The sequence below is a fragment of the Acinonyx jubatus genome, chromosome C2 (genome assembly GCF_027475565.1).
Source record: "Acinonyx jubatus isolate Ajub_Pintada_27869175 chromosome C2, VMU_Ajub_asm_v1.0, whole genome shotgun sequence".
NCBI classification, from domain to species: Eukaryota; Metazoa; Chordata; class Mammalia; order Carnivora; family Felidae; genus Acinonyx; species Acinonyx jubatus.
In genome coordinates, this window is record NC_069384.1 from 132,566,179 (window position 1) to 132,589,505 (window position 23,327).

Below are 23,327 nucleotides of genomic sequence, written 5' to 3' on the forward strand. Positions count from 1 at the left end.
TTATTTTGAGAGAGAGTGTGTGTGCATGCATGAGAGAGGGGCAAAGAGAGGAAGGGAGAGAGAGAACCCCAAGCAGGCTCCGTGCTGTCAGCACAGAGCCCGCCTTGAGGCTCAATCTCATGAATCAGTGAGATCATGACTTGACCTGAAGTCAAGAGTCAGACGCTTAACCAACCAAGCCATCTAGGCACCCCCTGAGAAGCTTCTTAAAAATGGAGACTGCCAAGCAGATCTTCTCAAGGATTCTGACACAGAAATGGAAAAGATGCCCCTTCAAGCTTTCTAAAAGATATCTACCTACAGCAACCACTTTCCATTCTTTAGCATGTGTTTTTTAAATTATTTGTTAAACATATATATTTTTTTAGTCCAATTAAATTGTACCCAACTTAATATAAACATTTCAGATATTTTTCTTAACAACTACTGTCAAGGTTCCTTCCCAATGGAAAGAGGGATAATAAAACAAAAGTAGTTTTAACGATACATAAAATGCCTCCATCAAAACTTATTTTCCTTAATACAGATTTTAGTCTTATGATTAAAACTAAGTCATCTAGGGATATATATGTCAAAAGACATAGGAATGTTTAAAGGAGATGAATGGTTCATAAAGAACATTTTGTCACAAAAGTTAACCTTTGGTGAAAATATATATATATATTTGATTAAAGAATCCTGTACTTATGTAAGAGGGTCTAATACAGTAATAGTTATTCAAAAAATGGATAACGAGATTACATGTAACCCTGTCAAGTGACACCAATGAAAACTAATACATACTGGTACCAAAGCAGCATTCAAAAAAGAAAATGTCTACTCTATTTCCAGACACTTCCGATCACTTAACAATGAAAGTATGTCTATCTTTCCTTCTACATGAACCGCAGCTGTCACTGTGGAAGCATATATTCCAATCATTGTCCCAGCGGCTCCCATCAACTTGATCTACTGGTGCCCTGAGTCAGGGCTGCCTTAACAACATTCTAGTGACCTAAAGGTTCTAACAAATTCCATGGGGCACATGTGTGGCTCAGTCAGTGGAGCATCCAATTCTTGATTTTGGTTCAAGTCATGATCTCAGAGTCATGGAATCAAGTCCCACATCAGGCTCCATGCTTAGCATAGAGCCTGCCTGAGATGTGTTCTCGTGTTCTCTCTCTCTCTCTCTCTCTCTCTCTCTCTCTCTCTCTCTCTCTTCCTCCCTCCCTCCCTCCCTCCCTCCTTCCCCTCCCTCTGCCCCTCTCCCCAACTTGTGTGCACATTCTCTCTCTCTCTCGCTCTCTCTCAAATAACAAATTCCAAAACTCCAAACTTTCATCCAAGGCTAACTGAATTTAATTTTTTTTATTTTGAAATTTCAAGATGGATGTTGTTAAGACATATTATCTGTGAAGCTAAATATGGGCAGTTAAAATTTTAAGTTTATGACATAATATCTCCTTGTCTCAAAGAAAATACCCATTCAGGTTTCTGTTTTTTATCCCGTGATTTACATCAGGACCATGATAGGGAATAGAAAACTAAAGATAATAAAAGTTGCTTGAAAAAGAACTTCAGTAACAATAACATTACTACTATACTGTGCTGCTATTTACATGGTATATCTCATTTAATGTCTCCTCACCTCCACCCTAACCACTCCCACTTAAAACAAACAAACAAACAAACAAACAATAACAACAAAAAACAGGGGCACCTGGGTGGCTCAGTCAGTTAAGTATCTGACTCTTGATTTCAGCTCAGCTCATGATTTCACAGTCATGGGATCGAGCTTGTCCTCAGGTTCTGCAATGACAGTGCTGAGCCTGCTTGGGATTCTCTCTCCCCCTCTCTCTACCCCTCCCTGACTTGTGCTCTTCAGCACATGCAGTGTCTCTCTCTCTCTCTCAAAATAACAAAAATTTAAAAATTTAAAAAAGCTAAGAGGAGCTTGAGCACACTAACTTGCCCAAGATCTTATCATTAACAACTGGTAAAGCTGGGATTTGAATCCATGTGATTGGAACCCAGAGGCCACATGGTCTTAACCATTATAACATGCTATATTAATTTAAAGGCTATATTAAGTGTGATTTACCTGACCATTACTCACTCTGTTCATGAAATCCCTTAACTCTATAAACCTTTACACAGCCAAAAATCCCGAAAGTACTGACACAATATAAATCTTTCTTTCTGTCTTTTATGGTAAATGAAATGCTTCCACACCGTTCTAATAACAAAGCATATCTTTGCTTCCTAAATGACTCGTCATCTTGAAATAGCATATAACATTATTTTCTCACAGTCATGCTCATTTTTACTAACCACAGTCGGTACCAAGTTAGATCCCACACTACCAGAAGCTCCAGGCAAGACAGAAACCAATGTATATACAGTGCAAGAAAATAACTTTTTGTGATTTAAAGATTATATCTTCTACTATTTCTCTTGGTGCCAACAAGATAACTTTTCTTCCCAAATCTTGGTTACATTTAGGATTCATTTAGAACCAAGCTCTAAGTACCAAGTTTGAATGAGCTTTAGAATAAGAAACAGATCAGTCTCAATCACTCTGTATATATAAATAAACCAAAAGAAGCCAGTCAATTCTGAGAGTTGCTTTGGGAACTTGGGGTTCATTCCAATCCTGAAGATCAGTCTAAATGCCCTGAGAAAAGTTAGAAAATTCCAGGAACTGTGGTTTCCCTAAGAGAGCTGCAGATTCAACCTGACTCCATGAGATGAAAAATTCCATTAAGCTTTAGTCTTCATCCATTTCCTCCGGCAGACATAAGGCATGGGACTTTTCAAAGTACACATCTTCCACAGTACAATAAGGAAGTAAACATATTTGTAATTAAAGTACTCCCTTCTTTTAAGTGTGTTCCTGTAACTAACATGAAAATAAGATTTTTGAAGAAATTATTTTAGATTAAATAAGCTGAAAGTTTAAGCATTGTCCATAATTTTATTTTGTATTCTAAATTCTCAGTTCCAGACTAATTAAATTATTCCACATCTCATTAACTACTCCTCCTTATGTTATTCCATTTGTTTCAGAGTTCCTTTTTTTAATCTGTTGCCTTTTTATAACATTACCTGTCACCTTTTATCCATGAACACTGTAATTTATCCTGTTCAAACTATGCAAAAAGAAAAACTCAAACCATACTTGATTATGCTGGAGGAAAGTCTGTGAAAATATTCTAGAATTCTGGGGAAGCTTTAATTCTCAGAAAACACAAGTGGACGAAACTAATTATAATAAGAAAGAGAACAGATAATAAGTTAGCTCTACAAAGGACTCAATTATTTAAGATTTATTTTTTCTGCTGCGTGGCTCATGACTTTCCCATCACTTACTTCACTACCAAACCACTGTTCCTTTATTGATCTCACTACCTATTAGCTTCTTCTCAAAAAGAAATAAAGGAAATCTAAACTGGATAACGTTGGTGATCATTAGCAGCATAGAAAAATGGCTGAATCAATTATCAGGCACTTGGTATTTTTGAAAGATAATTCCAGTGGTGGCGTAGAGTACTAGCAATGAAACTGGCATAGTAGCTTCAGAAATGGGAGGACTGACAAAGAATATGAGAAAAAAATGGTGGCACCTAGACATAAAAATGGAAGAAGAGAAATAAACTTAGTAAATTTCCAAGGTTTCTAATTTAGGAGTTAGGCAAAATGTATAATTTATACTATGAAAGGACTAAAAAAAAGTAGGAGGGGAAGGAGTAAGAAAAAAGTTAAGAGAAAAAGCACATACTATATCACGTCATATCTATAGCTATCTCAGTACCTCGTACCCCTAAAAATGTATGTTTCTCTGTGAATAAAAAAATGAATGAAATATCTCAATTTTATTTTTGTTAACTTTTATAACATCAAGTAATTTGAATTTGCTTACCAACATGAAGTTTCTTATTTTTCTTCTTTTTTTTAATTTTTTTAATATATGAAAATTTATTGTCAAATTGGTTTCCATACAACACCCAGTGCTCCTCCCAAAAAATGCCCTCTTCAATACCCATCACCCACCCTCCCCTCCCTCCCACCCCCCATCAACCCTCAGTTTGTTCTCAGTTTTTAAGAGTTAACATGAAGTTTCTAAAGTCACAACTAATTCCATAACTACTTGAGACTTTTTTTTTTTAATTTCCTAGATTCTAAACAACACTGCTGGAAGCCTAGAAGTGTCTCCAATTGTAACTCTCTTTTAAAAGTTGCCAAATTGTGGTCTCTATGATTCACCTAATATCTCACTTCGAGCAACTAACAGGTATAAATAATCCAGCTGAATGTTAAAGTTTGCATAAGGTCACTCGCTCAGTAGTAACATTCCAACAATATAAATACCAAAAGATCACACCTGTATTAGTGCTTTCGGTATCCTAACTCAATAAAACAGCAGTAAATTAATTTACTTTTGCTCCTCAGAAGGATAGCTTTTTAAATGTATTCTTCAAACCACTTTAAAAATATTTAAAGATTCCAGGCAAAATGATTACTATGGTCTAGAATATTGCAATATGATGTATAAAACTAAAACTATTCAAAATCCCATAAGAAAACTGCTGAAGTTAAAAGATTATAAGTTGGGAAAATGAAAAGAGGAAAATCATAAAAATAATAAATGCAGTATACCAAAACTTTTGGTTTTATAACCAGAAGGATTACAAAGTTATTTCAAAAAAACTACTGTTTTCTATTTTGAATGCTGGAAATTCAGCAAGCAACTGGCTATTACTCTCCAAGGACAGAAACCCAAATAAGGCACCCAAATCTTATAGGACATTAAAAAAAAAAAAATTGCCCAAAGACAATCTTATAAGAAATGATGCTCAAAGTCTTTTGTGTTTATCTTTATAGTATTTTATCTCATCCAAGCTAACAGATAGGAGATGTGACAGTAAATGCATGATTAACTACCACACTCCTTACAAGCACAAATTTTAAAAAGGCTTGTTGGGGGCACCTGGGTGGCTCAGTCAGTTAAGCATCTGGCTCTTGATCTCAGCTCAGGTCATGATCTCGTGGCTCATGAGATGGAGCCCCGTGTGGGGCTCTGTACTGACAACACAAAGCCTGCTTGGAATTCTCTCTCTCCTTCTCTCTCCGTCCCTACTCTGCCCATGTGTGCACCATGCTCTCTCTGTGTGTCAAAATAAATAAATAAACTTAAAAAAAAATAAACAGGCTTGTTGAAACCTTCAAAAAAGCTAGTAACCCTATTAAAAAGGACACACTCCCCAGCCCTCTATACTGGTCGTCTCCTTGCCTAAGTGACTGAACACCAGACCACCTTTCAGAGCAGTATTTGTGGAAGAAAAAAAAGCCCTAAAGACTAGGTTACCTAACCTAAAATTGTTTCTGCTTTTAAAATATGATGGCCTACAAATTCACTGAAATAATATCTTTCATTGAAAATACTCAAAATGACCTTATCTAAAGACTATCAATATGTAAAACTTACGTTTAAACTTTTAACTGCCTTTCTGAGCAACGCCTGATGACGTTAATTTCTCAGTCCATGATACTTGGGGTGGGAGTGAGGGTGGGAGGAGAATGTCCTAAAAGAAAGACTCTTCTTTGTGTTGTAAAAACGTCATTTTGTTTAATTCTCACAATAGCTATATGAAAAGTCCTAATATTATCATTACTCCTACTTGCTCTGCAGATGAAGAAATGTAGGCATGGTTAACTAGATTTATTTAATATCACACTGTTAATAATTAGTATTTAAACTCAGGTCTGTAACGCTCCACAAGCCATGTCCTTTCCACAACATCACAATGCTTTCAAGTATACCTATGAGTAAGTAATGTAAGTCAAAATCATGTGGTGAATTAAAGTGATTCCTTTATCTCTACCTCACCAAAGTACCTTGGAAACCTACCATCAAAAGTGATTGAGTGTGTATCACCTATGACTGTGGACCATGGACCACTGAAATCTGTGATTCAGGAAGCTCAAACATCAGTTTCTCTCACTTTATTTTCACTCTGAAGTATATTATCTCTTGTATTCAATACTACAGAAAAGAAACATCTCTCAAGTTCTGTGCTTCAGTGGTACACACCGATTTAGGATTAAACTCTCTAAACAACAAATTCTTAGTTTTCTTTATGTAACCTTGATAGACCATACATACATACATAGTTGCAAATCAGACTTTTTAAAAGGCATCCCTTCTCAAATGTCCCGAAAGTAGTGTGCAAGTTGGCCAAAGACAAAATACATCCTGAGCCTCATTAGTATAAATGTGCAATGAATATAGATAAATCCCAGAGTAAGTCTTCAAATACAAATTATCATACTCAGAATAAATAATAATAAAACTAGAAAATTCAGATCCAGAGTTGACATAACCAATTAAAAAGGGTTCCAAAGAAATTATTAAAATACTGCCTAGAGGCAATTCCAGAATTTCCTTATGAAGAACTCATCACTCTTGACAGAGGGCCAGACTTCTTTTGACACTTAGCAGAGTTTCTCAGTCAGAACACATTTAAAACAAGACAGGAAGTTTCAGAATAAGCCACTTCTGGCTCTTGCAGCACAGGAATAACGTTGACCAGAAAACAGAGCTCTACATGGCAATAAGATTCGATCATGTATGTGTTATGTTACGTATAAGTTACTTTTAGGAAATAGATTGGTAAATCATTTTCTCAAGTATGAGAATTTTAAAAAACTAAGTTCTGAGGCGGCTCAGTCCATTGAGTGTCTGACTCTTAACTTCGGCTCAGGTCATGATCTCATGGTTCATGAGTTCGAGTCCCACACTGGGCTCTGTACTGACAGTGCTGGGGATTCTGTCTCACTCTCTGTTCCTCCCTGCTTGCTCTCTCTCTCTCAAAATAAATAAAAATAAACTTAAAAAAACATTAAGTTAAAAAAATTCTGTAGTTTATTTTCTTTTGATTATTAATATTCTAGTTTTACCCTCAGTAGACTATTTTGAGCTGTATTTAACCAAGATTTGGTGCCTGGAAACCACTTAACATAAGTTTATTAATTTCCTAAGAGACACATTTTCAGTTCAATTTAGTCTCAGATTTCCACATACACAAAACATCCACCTTTAGATTGGTGCAGTTCTCTTCCAGACTAATATTTCTTCTTAACCAAAAAGCTCTCATCGGAGCAAAAACTCTTCACAAAGCAATGGAGCTGCATGTCCTGATGGACTGGCCTTCCCAGCTTCATACAATTAATAATAGGAAGGTCACAGTTCAAGATGGTAGGTAGTAAGATCCTGAACTCACTTCCTTTCATGGACACAACAATTTAGAATCACGTTTGAAATAATTCCCTATAAACAGGACATACATACTGGATGAAAAGATCCTCCACAATAAGGGAAAACACCAAGATGGGTAGAAGGGGTAGAGATAAAATATTGCTAAGTAATAAACCACACCCCAGGTGTGGTGCTCCATGGGCAGGAGGAACCTCAAAGGTATGGAACTTTTCCCTGAGGTGTAAAAGATTCAAGCTCCACATTGTGCACCCCAACCTTTATATCCTACACAGGAGAGACAAGACCTCAAAATGCCTGGCTTTGAAAACCAGCAGGGAGTATATCCAGAAAAACTACAGAACTATAGGGAAAGGGAAACCGACTCTTAAAGGGCTCACACACACAGACTCACTCAATCCAGAAACCAATGCAAAAACACCAGATTTTAAAAACAAAACAAAAAACAAACAAACAAATAAAAACAGTGCACAAAACATAGGTAAAAGAGATCTACTTTACCAATCTCAGAGCAAGCACCAGAGAGGCAGGAGGGAGGGACTGAGACACTAGCAGAAGCCATTTTTGCTAGTTTATTCAGCCTTATCTCCAGCACTGGAGAGTGCCATTTTGGAAGCCTCCCTCAAGACTGCTGATGCCAGAGGATGGTGCCCCACTAAGAAGCCCATACAACCCAGCAGCTCAGCCAGACCCTGCAGCTGACAGGATGATAACTCTGCCTAACAGTATGCCTGCAGCAACTGCGGCCCTGTCACAACAGGGGGGCACATGCGGCCCACACAGGGAATACCTCTGGAGCACCGGGGCAGATTGCATTTCTGGGCCCCACAGGACAACTCCTACATAAGGCTGTTCCTTCAAGACCAAGAGATGGCTGAACAACCTAAACACAAAAACAAACACAGACTGGGCAAAATAAAGAGACAGAAGAATATGTTCCAGTCAAGGGAACAAGATAAAACCTCAAAAAAAGAAATAAACAAAATGGATATAGGTAACCCACTCAATAAAGAATTCAAACTAATGGTCATAACAATATTTACCAAACTCATGAGATGAACAGGTGAAGACAGTAAGAATTTCAATGAAGAGATGGAAAAGATATCCATACCAAGACACCTCATACTTAAAATGTCAAAAATTAAAGATAAAGACAATCTTAAAAGCAGTAGGAAAAGGCAATTAGTTACATATAATGGAACCCCCATAAGACTATCCACAGATTCTTCAGCAGAAACTTTGCAGGTCAGAAGAGAGGGAGCATGATATATTTAAGTGCTAAAAAAGAAAAAACTTCCAACCAAGGATCAAAGATAATCTACCCAGCAAGGTTATCATTCAGAAGTGAACAGGGTATGAAGAGTTTCCCAGACAACAAAAAGCTAAAAGAGTTCATCACTACTAAATTGGCTTTATAAGAAATATTAAAAAGACTTCGCTAAGCATAAAAGGAAAGGCCATAACTAAAAATAAGAAAATACCTGAAAGAAAAATATATCACTGGTACAGGCAAACACATAGAAAAGGCAATGGATCGACCACTTATAAAGCTAGTGTGGGGGCGCCTGGGTGGCTCAGTCAGTTAAGCGTCCAACTTCGGCTCAGGTCACGATCTCACGGTCCGTGAGTTCGAGCCCCGCATCGGGCTCTGTGCTGACTGCTCAGAGCCTGGAGCCTGTTTCAGATTCTGTGTCTCCCTCTCTCTGACCCTCCTCCATTCATGCTCTGTCTCTCTCTGTCTCAAAAATAAATAAACGTTAAAAAAAATTTTTAAAAAAATAGCTAGTGTGAGAATTAAAAGAAAAATTAGTAAAATCACCTGAATCTATAATAATTAGTTAAGGGATAGTAAGGGATAGTAAGGGATACACTAAATAAAAAGATGTAAAATATGACATCAGAAACAAAACACGGTGGCAAAAAAGAGTAAAAGTGTAGTGCTTTCAGGATGCTTAGAACTTAAATGACTACCAACTTAAAACAGACTGATATATAGGTTGTTATATATGAACCTCATGGCGACCACAAACCAAAAACCTATAATAGATACACAAAAAATAAAGAGAAAGGAATCTAAATGTAACACTAAAAAAAGTCATCAAATCACAAGGGAAGAGAGAAAAAAAATGAAAGGAACAGAGAAAAATTACAAAAGCAACCAGAAAACCATTAATAAAAGGGAAATACATACCAATAATTATTTTCAATGTAAATGGATTAAATGCTTCAATCAAGAGACATAGGTGACTAAATGGATTAAAAAAGAAGATCTATCTATATACTGCCTACAAGAGACTCATTTTGGATCTAAAGATACACACAGACTGAAAGTAAGGGATGAAAAAACATATTCCATGGAAATGGAAACAAAGAGAAGGCTGGGGTAGCAATACCTAGTATCAGACAAAAAGCAGGTAGCAATATTTACATCAGACAAAATGAACTTTAAAGCAAAGGATGTAACAGGAGACAAAGCAGGGATTACACACATAATGATAAAGGGATCAACCCAACAAGAAAACATATATAATACATGTAAATATTTATGCACCAGAGGAACACCTACAGAAAAAGCAAGTATTAGCAGACACAAAGGGAGAAATTGACAGTCATATAGTAACAGTAGGGGACTTTAACAGTTCACCTATGTCAATGGAACATATCACTCAGACAGAAAATTAATAAGAAAACACTGGCCTTGGGGCGCCTGGGTGGCTCAGTTGGTTAAGCGTCCGACTTCGGCTCAGGTCATGATCTCGCAGTTCATGGGTTCGAGCCCCACGTCGGGCTCTGTGCTGACAGCTCAGAGCCTGGAGCCTGTTTCAGATTCTGTGTCTCCCTCTCTCTCTGCCCCTCCCCCACTTGCACTCTGTCTCTCTCTGTCTCAAAAATAAATAAACATTAAAGAAAAAGTAAAAAAAAAAAACAGCACTGGCCTTGAACAAACATTAGGTGAGATACACCAAACAGATATATACAGAACATTCCATCTAAAACCAGCAGAATATACATTCTTCTCAAGTGCACATGGACCATTCTTCAGAATATTATCACATTAAGCCACAAAACAACTCTCAAAACAATTTGAATTTAAAAGAAGACTAATATACCAAGCATCTCTTCTGACCACAATGGTATGATGCTAGAAATAACTGTAAGAAGAAAAATGGAGGAAAAAAAGAAGAAAACTGGAGAAAAACAAACAACACATGGAGACTACACAACATGCTACTAAATAACTAATGAGTCAAGAAAGAAATCAAAGAGGAAATCAATAAATATCTTAAGACAGGGTGTCTGGGTGGCTCAGTTGGTTAAGCATCTGACTTCACATCAGGTCATGATCTCACCATTCCTGAGTTCAAGCCCCGCGTCGGGCTCTGTGCTGACAGCTCAGAGCCTGACGCCTGCTTCGGATCCTGTGTCTCCCTCTCTCTGCCCCTCCCTGGCTCATGCTCCCCCTCTCTGTCTCTCTCTCTTTCTCTTGCTCTCAAAAATAAACATTAAAAAAATTTTGTAATATCTTAAAAGAAACAAAAATGGAAACACACTGCTCCAAAACCAACAGGAAACAGCAAACACAATTTTAAGACAGAAGTGTCCAGCAATACAAGTCCACCTCCATAAACAAGAAAAATCTACAGCAGAAATCGGACCTTATACCTAAAGGAACTAGGAAAAGGAACAAAGTCCAAAGTTAAAGGAAGGAAGGAAATGATAAAGATCAGAGCAGAAAAAAATAGAGACTAAAATAAAAAGTAAAAAAGATTAATAAAACTAAGAGCTGATTCTTAGAAAAGATAAACCCTTCTGGGCATAATTTAAACTTGGTGGGATAATCCTTGAAAAGACAAACAAAATTTATAAACCTTTAGCAAGACTCATCCAAAAAAAGACAGACAGACAGACAGAAAGAAAGAAAGAAAGAAAGAGAGAAAAAAGAAAGAAAGAAGGCCCAAATAAATAAAATCAGTAATGAAAGAGAATTTACAACCAATATCACAGAAATATATTACCATGAAAAATTACAGAGCAAAACACTGGACAACCTAGAGGAACTGAATAAATTCCTTGAAACACAATCTTCTAAGACTGAATCAGAAAGAAACTGAAAATCTGAAGGTAAGTATTTACTAGTAAGGAGGTTGGATCAATAATCAAAAAACACCCAACAAACAAAAGTGCAGGACAAGAAGGCTTCATAGGTGAATTTTACCAAACATTTAAAGAAGAGCTGATAACCTATCTTTCTCAAACTATCCCAAAAAATTGAAAAGAAAGGAATGCTATAAAGCTCATTTTATAAGGCCAGCATTACCATGACCTAAACCAGACAAAGACACTACAAGAAAGAAAACTGCAGGCCAATATCACTGGTGAACATATATGCAAAAATCCTCAAAAAGATATTAGCAAGCCAAATTTAATAATACAGTTAAAGGATCACACATCATGATCAAATGGGCTGTATTCCAGGGATCTCATAATGGTTCAACATCCACAAATCAATCAATGTTCTACACCATATTAACAACAGGAAGGATAAACATCATATGATCATCTTGAAAGATGCATAAAAAGCACTTCACATAATTCAATATCCATTTATGATAAAATCTCTCAACAAAGTGGAAACAGAGGGAATGTACCTCAACATAATAAAGGCCACATATAACATCTTACTCAATGGTGAAAAGCTGAAAGCTTTTCCTGTAAGATCAGGAACAAGACAAGAATGCCCACCTTCACCACTTTTATTCAACATAGTGTTGAAAGTCGTAGCCACAGCAACTAGGCAAGGAAAAAAACTAAAAGGCATCCAAATTGGAAAGGAAGATATAAAACTTACTGTTCACTCATGACATGATACAATAAATAGAAGTCCCTAAAGCCTGTACCCAAAGACTACTAGAATAAATGAATGCAGGAACGTTGCAAGATACAAAGTCAACATAACAGAGATTTGTTGCATTTCTATACACTACTAACAAACTATGAGAAAGAGAAATTAAGAAAACAGTCCCATTTACAATTGCATCAAAAAAGAACAAAACACAAAGGAATAAATTTAACCAAGGAAGTGAAAGAGCTGTATGTTGAAAACTATATGACAATGATGAAAAAAAATTGAAGACAACACAAATAATTGGAAAGATATGGTATGCTCATGGATAAGAATTAATATTCTTAAAATGCCCATACTATCCAAAGCAATCTACAGATTCAATGCAAATTATATCAAAATTACAATGGCATTTTTCACAGAAAGAACAAATAATCCTAAAGTTTGTATGGAACTACAAAGACCCAAAATAGCCAAAATTTAGGATATGTTCCTAAATTTCAAACTATACTACAAACTATACTACAAAGCTCTGGTAATCAAAACAGTATGGTACTGGCATAAAAACAGAAACAAGGCTCAATGGAATAGAGAGTCCAAATATAACCTCATGTTTATATGGTCAATTAGTGTATGACAAAGGAGGCAAGAATACACAGTGGGGAAAAGACAGTCTCTTCAATAAATAGTGCTGGAAAAACTGGACAGCTCCATGCATTAAAAAAAAAAAAAAAAATGGATCACTTTCTTACACCACCTACAAAATCCAACTCAAAACAGATTAAAGGTAACACCTGAAACCATAAAACTTCTACAAGAAAACATAGGCAGTAAGCTCTTTGACAGTCACCTTAGCAATATTTTTTATCTGTCTCCTCAGGCAAGGACAACAAAAGCAAAAATAAAGAGCCTGCCTGGGGCGCCTGGGTGGCTCAGTCGATTAAGTGTCTGACTTCAGCTCAGGTCATGATCTCACAGTCCATGAGTTTGAGCCCTGCGTTAGGGTCTGTGCTTACAGCTCAGAGCCTGGAGCCTGCTTCGGATTCTGTGTCTCCCTCTCTCTCTGCCCCTCCCCCGCTCATGCTCTGTCTCAAAAATAAATAAAAACATTAAAAAAAATTTTTTTTAATAAACAAATATGGGATTATATCAAACTAAAAAACTTTTGCGTAGTGAAGAAAAACATCAACAAAATGAAAAGGCAACCTCCTCAATGGGGGAAGATATTTGCAAGTAATATATTCAATAAGGGATAACATACAAAATATACAAAGTTATAAAACCCAGAATCAAGAAACAAACAATTAGAAATGGACAGAGGACCAGAATACACATTTTTTCAAAGAACATACATAGATGGCCAACAAGCCCATGAAAAGATGCTCAATATGACTAACCATCAGGGAAATGCAAACCAAAACCACAATGAGACATCACCTCACACCTGTCAGAATGGCTAGTCTCAAAAGGAAAAGAAGTAACAAGTGTTGGTAAGGATGTGGAGAAAAAAGAAACTTTGTGCACCACTGGTGGGAATGTAAAGTGGTGTTGCCACAATGGAAAACAGTAAGGAGGTCTCTTAAAAATTGAAAATAGAGGACTACCATACAATCCAGCAAATCCACTTCTAGGTATTTACCCAAAGAAAATGAAAATTCTAGTTCAAAAACACATATGCTCCCCTATGTTCACAGCAGCATTACTTACGATAGCCAAGCCATGGACGCAATCTAAATGTGCACGGATAGATAAATGGATAAAGAAGATGTGGTATGTACATACACACAGACACACAGACACACAGACACACAATGCAATATTATTCAGTCATGAAAAAATGAAATCTTCCCATTTACAATATGGATGGACCTCAAGGGTATTACGCTAAGTGAAATAAATCAGACAGAGAAACACAAATAGCATATGACTTCATGTATATGTGGAAAAAAATTTTTTTAAAAACAAACAAAACAGAAACAGACTCAGATGCAGAAAAGAAACTGAAGGTTGCTGGGCAGGGAACGGAGGAGGGGGGAAATGAGCAAAATAAGTGAAGAGGATTAAGAGATACGGTCTTCCAGTTATAAAATCAATAAAGACACAGGGATATAATATACAACATAGAGAATACAGTTACTAACATTGTAACAATTTTGTATGGTAACAGGTGGTAACTACACTTAGTGATGATGATTTCATAATGCATATAGATATCAAATCAATATACTGTACACCTGAAACTAATAGTACTATATGTCAATTATTCTTCAATAAAAAACAATCACCTCAGTGTATCTTTGCAGGAATGAATGACTCATTAACTTGACTTATTAAAGGAGACAAGCTCTTAAACCACAACAAATAATAATCACAGAATACTAAATACTTTTAGAAAACCATACAATCTAAACACACAACAAGCAAATTTCTAACACTCTAAGGACCATGTATATCAGAAAATCTGATACTTCAAGTATCAGCAAGACTGAATTATAAGTAGTATACTGAATTAGATATATGTAAATGTCTAGTTTACCTGGCATTTTTAGTAACCAGAATTCTCAACAGCACTTCTGATTTTTAGAACTTAAAGTACCATTTTACTTATCCCACAGAGCTTAAATTATGCCCAGAAGAGTTTGTTTGGGCAAGAAAACAATATTCAGTAACCAGAATATTTGCCCATGTAAGAAAACAAAATTTACCATATGTGAGGGTTCATTTTATCAATTTCTGTGATTAAACATCAGGAAAGTGCGCTTCATTTGGGGGGTGGGGGGTATAACAGTAAATACTAAATATATACAGTAACATGCTCAATGGTAACAAACAAATCTTGTGAGGTTTCTGTGAGTTAAGCAAAACAAAACAAAAAAACAAAAAACAAAAAAAGGGCTTTGTTAACCTCTAATAATGCAATACAGAAATTATATTTATGCTTTGTGTAATAATAGATGTTTTCGTGATACTGAATAGACTTCTTCACACAAAGATGAAGATCATTCACCAAATTATTGTGACTACTGTATTATACTCTGAAAAAATGATAAATCGTATCAGCCTGCTCTGTAATTGTAGGCACATTTATCTTGAGTCTCTTTCTTCTAAATTGTGATGGACTAGAACACAAGAAAAATAGGTCTCCTCTCCCATCACTGCCCCACACTCCCCACTTCTCTGCCTCTTTCACCATAAGGTCAGTCATAAACTGCTTAGCCCAGTCTAATTTTCTTCAAATGTTCTTACTTTATTATTATTTACTCAAATCTTTGGTTATCTAGGATATATGAAACATGAGAATATTATAATTAATGTAAAATAAGGGACCATAATGGTATTTTAGTAAGGAAAATTATGATTAGTATTAATTTGTATGGAAATTTTTATATAATTTTTGGAATGTACAAATGAAATAAAAAGAATCAGCATAAGAAATGTTTAATTTAATATAATTAAATGTGAGAGAATGTCCTTCAGAAGACACAAGTTAAACACAGCATTTTATAGTAATACACCTTTATTAAGGGTTCAGAACTCACACATTTAAAAAATCTTTTGTGAAAATTCAAAAAGACACTTTGACAAACAAGTCATTTTTATACTAAACAACAACAACAACAACAACAAAATAACCCAAAACTAGCAAATCAAAGAAGGATCTCAATACACAGCAATAGCTTCGGATAAAACAAACTTTTATCCAAGAGAATGATTAACCATGCAAAAGCTGCTAATATTAGATTAAAATCAGGTATTTTCCAGAATATCTTTTTCAAGTGTAATGTACAGATAATATCCCAGAGAAGAGAAGTTATCTAAATAGTCAGGTAACTATTTAAAAAGTAATATGTGTTGGGGCACCTGGGTGGCTCAGTCGGTTAAGCATCCGACTTCACCTCAGGTCATGATCTCACGGTTTGTGAGTTCGAGCCCCGCATCGGGCTCTGTGCTGACAGCTCAGGGCCTGGAGCCTGCTTCGGATTTTGTGTCTCCTTCTCTCTATGCCCCTCCCCCACTTGTGCTCTGTCTCTCTCTACCAAAAATAAACAAATGTAAAAAAAAATTTTAAAAGAAAGTAATGTGTGTTTTTTTTTTAACTTTCATTATTTGCAAGCTATTTAGAAGAGTATTGTCAGATTGAGGTAATTATAACCCATTAATACAAATGGTAATTTAAAATATTTTCTCAATAACACCTAGTTTGCACTATTAAAAAATTCCATAGATGGTAGTGAATAAAGATGAATAGAAATTTAATCTATTTTCAAGTTTTACATAATGACCTGTGGTCACATGTAACATTGAAACCACATTCTCAATCTTTCTGTACTCATTCCAATTAATAACATACCAGCATCTAACTACAAATATTTTCTTTTTTATGTATGAAATCTGCAGTTATCAGAGATGATCAAGGAAAAGAAACCAAGGTTACTCAAAGTCAAAAAAAAAACAAGAAGTTTTAGTACATCTGCAAATTCACAGCTGACTTTCTCAGGCCCCAATTCAATTTCATTCCTGCTGACTTCTGAAGAGCTGCAATCAGTACCACAGCCTATCGGACCCATGATAATCAAAGAGAAAAATGACTGCTCATATCTTTAAGAATAGACTTAACAGTCTTTTTGTTTATGATGTTTACTGGGAGTGTCCTATTACTAAAATTCTGCCTATTATGCAACCCACTAAGAGTAAAACTATACAGAAAACAATATTTTTGTAATATTTAATAGCATTAATGATTTTAAAAATTAAACACAAAATTTAGCTAGTGATGAAGTGATGAAAGTGATGAAGTGAATGAAATGCATCTTCCCAAAAATCTATAGCAAACATAATACATAATGGTGGCACATCAGAAGCATTTGCCTTTAAAAAAGAATAAGACATAGATGCCCACTATTACCACTTTTACTCAAGACTGTACTAAAACTTCAAAATAGAATAGTAAAACAAATCAGTAAGAAAAGGCATAATGAGTAAAAAGGAAGAAAACAAAGTTGTCATTTTTTTCAGATACAATAGTCAACTTAAAAGAACCGAGAGGATCTACAGACATTTTATAAAATTTTAATAAGAGAATTCAGAATGTTTTCTGGATATACACAAAAATAAGCTTCATCCACTTTCCCTAATCCATGATTATCTCTTTCCCTTTTTGTGTGCTCGAATGTTGGCTTAAGCCTTCATTAATGGAGTGGCCAACAAAAACCACATGATATATTAAATGCTAAGACTTACCAGTAGAATAGTGCACCTCCCTTCTCAGATCTGTTACATTTCCATTGCTTTCTATTCTAAGACCAAATTACTTCTGTAATTAAAATGTCCTTTTTAGGGGCGCCTGGGTGGCTCAGTCGGTTAAGCGGCCGACTTCGGCTCAGGTCATGATCTCACAGTCCATGAGTTCGAGCCCCGCATTGGGCTCTGTGCTGACAGCTCAGAGCCTGGAGCCTGTTTTGGATTATGTGTATCCCTCTCTCTGACCCTCCCCGTTCATGCTCTGTCTCTCTCTGTCTCAAAAATAAATAAACATTAAAAAAAAATTTTTTTTAAATATCCTTTTTAGTTCCTAGTCTTTGGCCACATCAGAGTGGGCCAATATCTCTAAGTATACCCTAAAATGTCTCCAATATATCCTCTTTCTTTCCTATACCAGAATAAACCAATCACAACTCATTATTCTTAGCAAAACAAAGTTCAATTTACTTAAAGGATCACTTTGCAGTTGTCAAAATTAAGAGGACTTTGCCAGGTCCCTGCTCAGCCGTGTAGCCTTCAGCGGTATTCCTACATTTATTTCTTACCATTTGCCTTACTGGCATTTTGCTTCCTAGACCACAGTATCATGCAAAAATCTGGAACATATTATTTACCACATGCTTCCAGAAAATTCCCACTGTTTCCATATATAACTTCATTTGTGGGCCTGACTGACTATACTTTTCTCATTTCCTATCTCTAATTCAGTTTCTAATCCATGATGGGTTTGTTTTTTTCAAATTATCACTCAGTTCATACTTTATAAATTTTTTCAAAGTCTAGCAAAATACAGTACTAGCATTACATGACTATTTAACTTTTCAAATGGGACATTTTTCTTCAACATTATCTTCATAAAAGTACAAATTCCTTTTTATAGAGCTCTTGCCATTTTGAATTACTGAAATTGTTCTCTCAATGGTCCAAATGTAATGTCCTTTCCCAAGTCTTTACACTCCTTGATTTCTCTATAGCCCTAATAACCAGGATCTCCTTCCTAAAATTCTCTCTTTGCCGTGTTTCTATCATTGTTTTCCCAACAACAAATCCATCAGGTCTGACCCTTTTTCTGATGCTGCCACCTAATTAACATAAGGATTCTTCAAGATCTATGTTTCCTTTGGCTGATTCCCTTCTCAGGAAAAAAGAAAGAAATCTCTTTTGTGTGTTGGGGGGGGAGGGGGTGGTTAGCTTAACAACTCATTCAAATTTCCTGTCTTCAACCATTATCTTCTGTCCCCATGTCTCTAGTTCTGACTTGGATTCCAAAACCTAGACCATGCTCACATGTACATATCAGCCAAAGTAGACACACATTGCCAATAGGTTGGATGCTGCCTCAAATGACTTCTCGACACTGCTCTGGACAGTCACTATACTACCAGATGAAGCAAGCACTGAAGAAGAAACCTACTCACCATCTCCAATCATTCCCTGTTTTTCTCCACCTGATTGATAGTCCGTATCAACACCTTATGCATACTTTATCACAGAACTCATTATGTTTCTCCAAAACTTTCTACTACTCCACCCTTCATCACCTTCTTTATTTTTTTTTTATTAAACTTTTTTTTAAGGTTTATTCATTTTTGAGGGAGACACAGAATCCAAAGCAGGTTCCAGGCTCTGAGCTGTCAGCACAGAGCCCGACATGCGACTCAAACTCACAAACCGTGAGATCGTGACCTGAGCCAAAGTTGGACGCTCAACCGACTGAGCCACCCAGGTGCCCCCACCTTCATCGCCTTCTAAGGAAATCTTGAGAGTTTGATAATTTTGTTTCGTATCTTCAGATCCATGTTGTTGCTCTATTTTACTGAGTAGCAATGTGGTATCTATCAAATCTGTCTCGTTTTATTCTCCAGTGTCATACTTTAATATAAGCACTTAGTATCTCTTAACAAAGCTGCTAAAGCTGTTAGCTTCCTAACTAGTCTCCCACCTGCAGTCCCTTCCCTTCCTTTTTTCAGACTTACTATGTCCTGCAAAGTAATCTAATCATCTCACCCAATGACTACCCAAATTTCTTATGACTGCAAGTGGTATCCTTCACCTTACTTCTAATCTTACTTTATGTATTCTACCAAATATAACATCTCTATTCTTTACTCATGACGTTTCTTCTGGTTGACAGGGTCTACCTTTCCTTTAGGCTAGAGCAAACTGGAAGGAGTAGAGACATAAATTCAACAAAACCTGACAATACAATGGATAAAGATGAGTGACAAACAAGAATCAGGATGATCCTCAGGTTTCTACTTTATACAGTAAGATACACGGTACTGGTCACTTACAACTGGGAGCATTTGAGGAGAGGGTTAGAACTTATACGGTGAAGTGACTTTGACATCCCAAAGTGGACACTGATACCAGGTTGGCAGGTGAACATGTAGATCTCCATCTCAGAAGACAGATGTAGAGTAGAAATTTTACTCTCATTGGGTACCTGTGTGTCTCAGGCAGGGAAGTGTCTGACTTCAGCTCAGGTCATGATCTCACAGTTCATGAGTCTAAACCCTATATTGGGCTCCATGCTGATGCCGAGCTTGCTTGGGATTCTCTCTCTCTCTCCCCCTCTATCTCTGCCCCTCCCCTGCTCGCTCTCGCTCTCTCCCTCCTTCTCAAAATAAATAAATAAACTTTTCTTTTAATCTTTGTTTATGTTGAGAGAGAGACAGAGTGTGAGCAGGGGAGGAGCTGAGGGGAGGGAGACACAGAATCCGAAGCAGGCTCTAGGCCCTGAAATGTCAGCACAGAGCCTGAGGCGGGTCGAACTCACGAACTGTGAGATCATGACCTGAGCCGAAGTCGGACGCTTAACCGACTGAACCACCCAGGTGCCCAATAAATAAATAAACTTAAAACTGAAAAAAGAATGTTAGTCTCAGAATAGCTGTAATATAGATGATAACTTAGGCCACAAGTTTGCTTAGAAAACTAACATAGTCCAAAAAGAAGACAGAATAGAATTTTGAAAGAGGCAGCCCAGGATGTCAGAAAGAAGAGGCAGTGAGAAACCAAGTAGAGAAGAAAGAGCTAGGAGACTGAAAAAGAACAACCAGAAGAATGTGATTTAACAAAAAGTAAGGGGAGAAAATACATTCAGAAGAAGGCAGGGTCTGCAATGTTGAAAGCCACTAAGAGGAAAAACAAGCAAGTAAGATAAAGAGAAAATAAATCCATTAGATTGAGTAACAAAGGGGTCTCAGCAGCGGCCTTGGTTTTAACAATGGAAAAACCAGAATGGAGCTGTTTAAAGGATGAGAATGGAAGGTAAAACAATGAAGGTGAAAGGTAGAGACAACGCCTTCAAAATATTTAGCCATGAAAGGGAAGAGAAATACTATAGAGAACCGTATATGACAATACACGTACTGCCTGTAAAGCATTTCGAACTGCGCATTATTACCTTGCGCAGATCTATCTTTTCTCCCGCTGCTAGCTCTCAGTGTTACTCTGCCCACTAAGGTAAGGCATAAGGCAAGGATACCCACTAGGACCACTACTACTTTTTTTCTGGACATGTTAGTCGATAAAATAAGACTAGAGGAAGCCATTAGAAGTATAAAAAACAAGAATTGGAAAAGAAGAAACAAAACTATTACTGACAAAGATTGTAGGGAGAACAACTGGCAAAGAAGAACTAAAACTATCTGCAGATATCCTGATGAATACCTGGAAAATCCTAGAAAATCAATGACAAAACTCAAGAACAAAAGATTTTACCGAGGGAACAGGATATAAAATAAACATGAAAACATCAGTAACACTGACATACACAAATAAAACCAGATAGAATATATAATGGATGAGAAAACCACACTTAAAACAGTAGTAAAATAGTAAAAAAGATTAAATAAGAATAAATTGAAATGTTCAAAACCCACATAAAGAAAAATAAACACTCTTAAAAGAGACAACAGTAGTCCTGAACAACTGAAAATAAATACTTTGTCACTGATTGGGACATCTCAATATCAATACACCATAAAATTATAAATATAATTTGAGCCCCCCAAAAATATGATTGACTTTTCTGTGGAGCTAGACAACTTGATACTGAAGGTCAAGTAGAAAAGAAACATTCAAGAACGTCTAGGAAATACTGAAAAGAAATATATATGGGAAACCTTGTTAAAACATACTACATACATTGGGCTACCTGGGAGGCTCAGGCGGTTAAGCATGTGACTTCAGCCCAGGTCATGATCTCACCGTTCAGGAGTTCAAGCCCTACGACAGGCTCTGTGCTGACAGCAAGAAGCCCGGAGCCTGCTTCAAATTCTGTGTCTCCTCTTCTTTCTGAACCCTTCTCCCACTCACACTCTGTGTCTCCCTCAAAAATAAATAATAAACACATTAAACATTTTTTAATTAAAAAAATACCACAGAAATTAAAACACACGACAAAGCCTCTGTAATGAGAACAGTGTGGTATTGCTGCATGAATAGTCAGAGAGACCAATGAAACAGAATAGGAAAGTGCAGAAATAGATTCGGCTATCATAAAGGTGATATCACAAAACACTGGTACAAGAATGGTCTTTTTAACAAATGGATACACATTTGCGGGGGGGGGGGGTGTAAAAAATCCATCTATTTCTCACACTGAACCCAACTCCAAATAAACCAGAGATTTAAATGTAACAAAGGGAACTATACAAGTAAAAAAGAATCACTAAATTCCTCCTATAACCTGGGAAATCATTTAAAAAAAGCCTTCCTTACTAGAACTAAAATCCAAATATGAAACCTTTATACTACAAGAAAAACACAAGCAAAAGAAAAAGAAAGATGACAAATGAGGAGAAAACATTTTTTTGCAAGACTTATCACTGATAAATATAAATGGCTGATATCACTACAAAGAGCATTCAAAACTGAGGGTAAAAAACCAAATATCCCATAAAGAGCAGCTCTTAAACATATGAAAAGACATTCAACTCCACTCCTAAGATAAACACAACAAATTAAATGGACACTGAGACACCATCTCTCATATTTCAAATCAGGAAAAATTCAGAAGTTTTACAGTTTACTCTGTTGGCAAGGCTGTGGAAAGACAGGCACTCCCATACACTAGTAGTGGAAATGCAAAATGCTACAGAAGAGCTGGGCATATATCTAATAAAATTACATAAGCATTTATCCTTTGAAAAGCAAGCAATCCCACTTCAAGAAATTTACCCTGAAGATAAACCTGAAACAATATGAAAATACATAGGCACAAGGTTATTCACTACCGCATTATTTGCAATTTCAAGCTACTGGAGATTATTTAAGCGCCCAAGTATAAGAGATCGGTTGAATAAACTACATTACATACGTACACACAATAAAGTAGTAAGCGGATGCAAAAAATTAAAGAGGAAGATCTCTATAAGGTGATATGGAGTGATTTTTAAAAGATATAGATAGGGGCGCCTGGGTGGCTCAGTCGGTTGAGCGTCCGACTTCGGCTCAGGTCACGATCTCACGGTTCGTGAGTGCAAGCCCCGCGTCGGGCTCTGGGCTGATGGCTCAGAGCCTGGAGCCTGCTTCTGACTCTGTGTCTCCCTCTCTCTCTGCCCCTCCCCCATTCATGCTCTGTCTCTCTCTGTCTCAAAAATAAATAAACATTAAAAAAAATTTTTTTAAAGATATAAATGAAAAAAGTAAATTGCAAAAGGACATATATACTATGCTGTGTTTCATAAGAAAGAGGAAATAAGGAAAAAAATAAGAAAATGTATCTGCTTATCTTTATAAAAGGAATGATGAACTAAAAAACAGTAACGTTGGATACCTAACAAAGGATGCGGTGGAATGAGGGAAATAAAGTGACACTTTTCTGAGTATACCTTTTCATAAAACTTGACCTTTTGGAAAAGTAAATCATCACTTTCTACCTATTCAAAATAATTAAATTAGCAATGATATAAAGACGGAAAATATGCAAAAGCTGACAGCAAAGTAAAATGAGTGAATTAA

General features: G+C 36.3%; 1 protein-coding gene across 9 annotated transcripts in view; it reads right to left on the reverse strand.

The window, feature by feature from the left end:
* TBC1D5 (TBC1 domain family member 5) overlaps positions 1-23,327 on the reverse strand; it is a 530,924-nt gene that overhangs the window by 398,154 nt on the left and 109,443 nt on the right. The gene's annotated exons all lie outside the window — the stretch shown is intronic.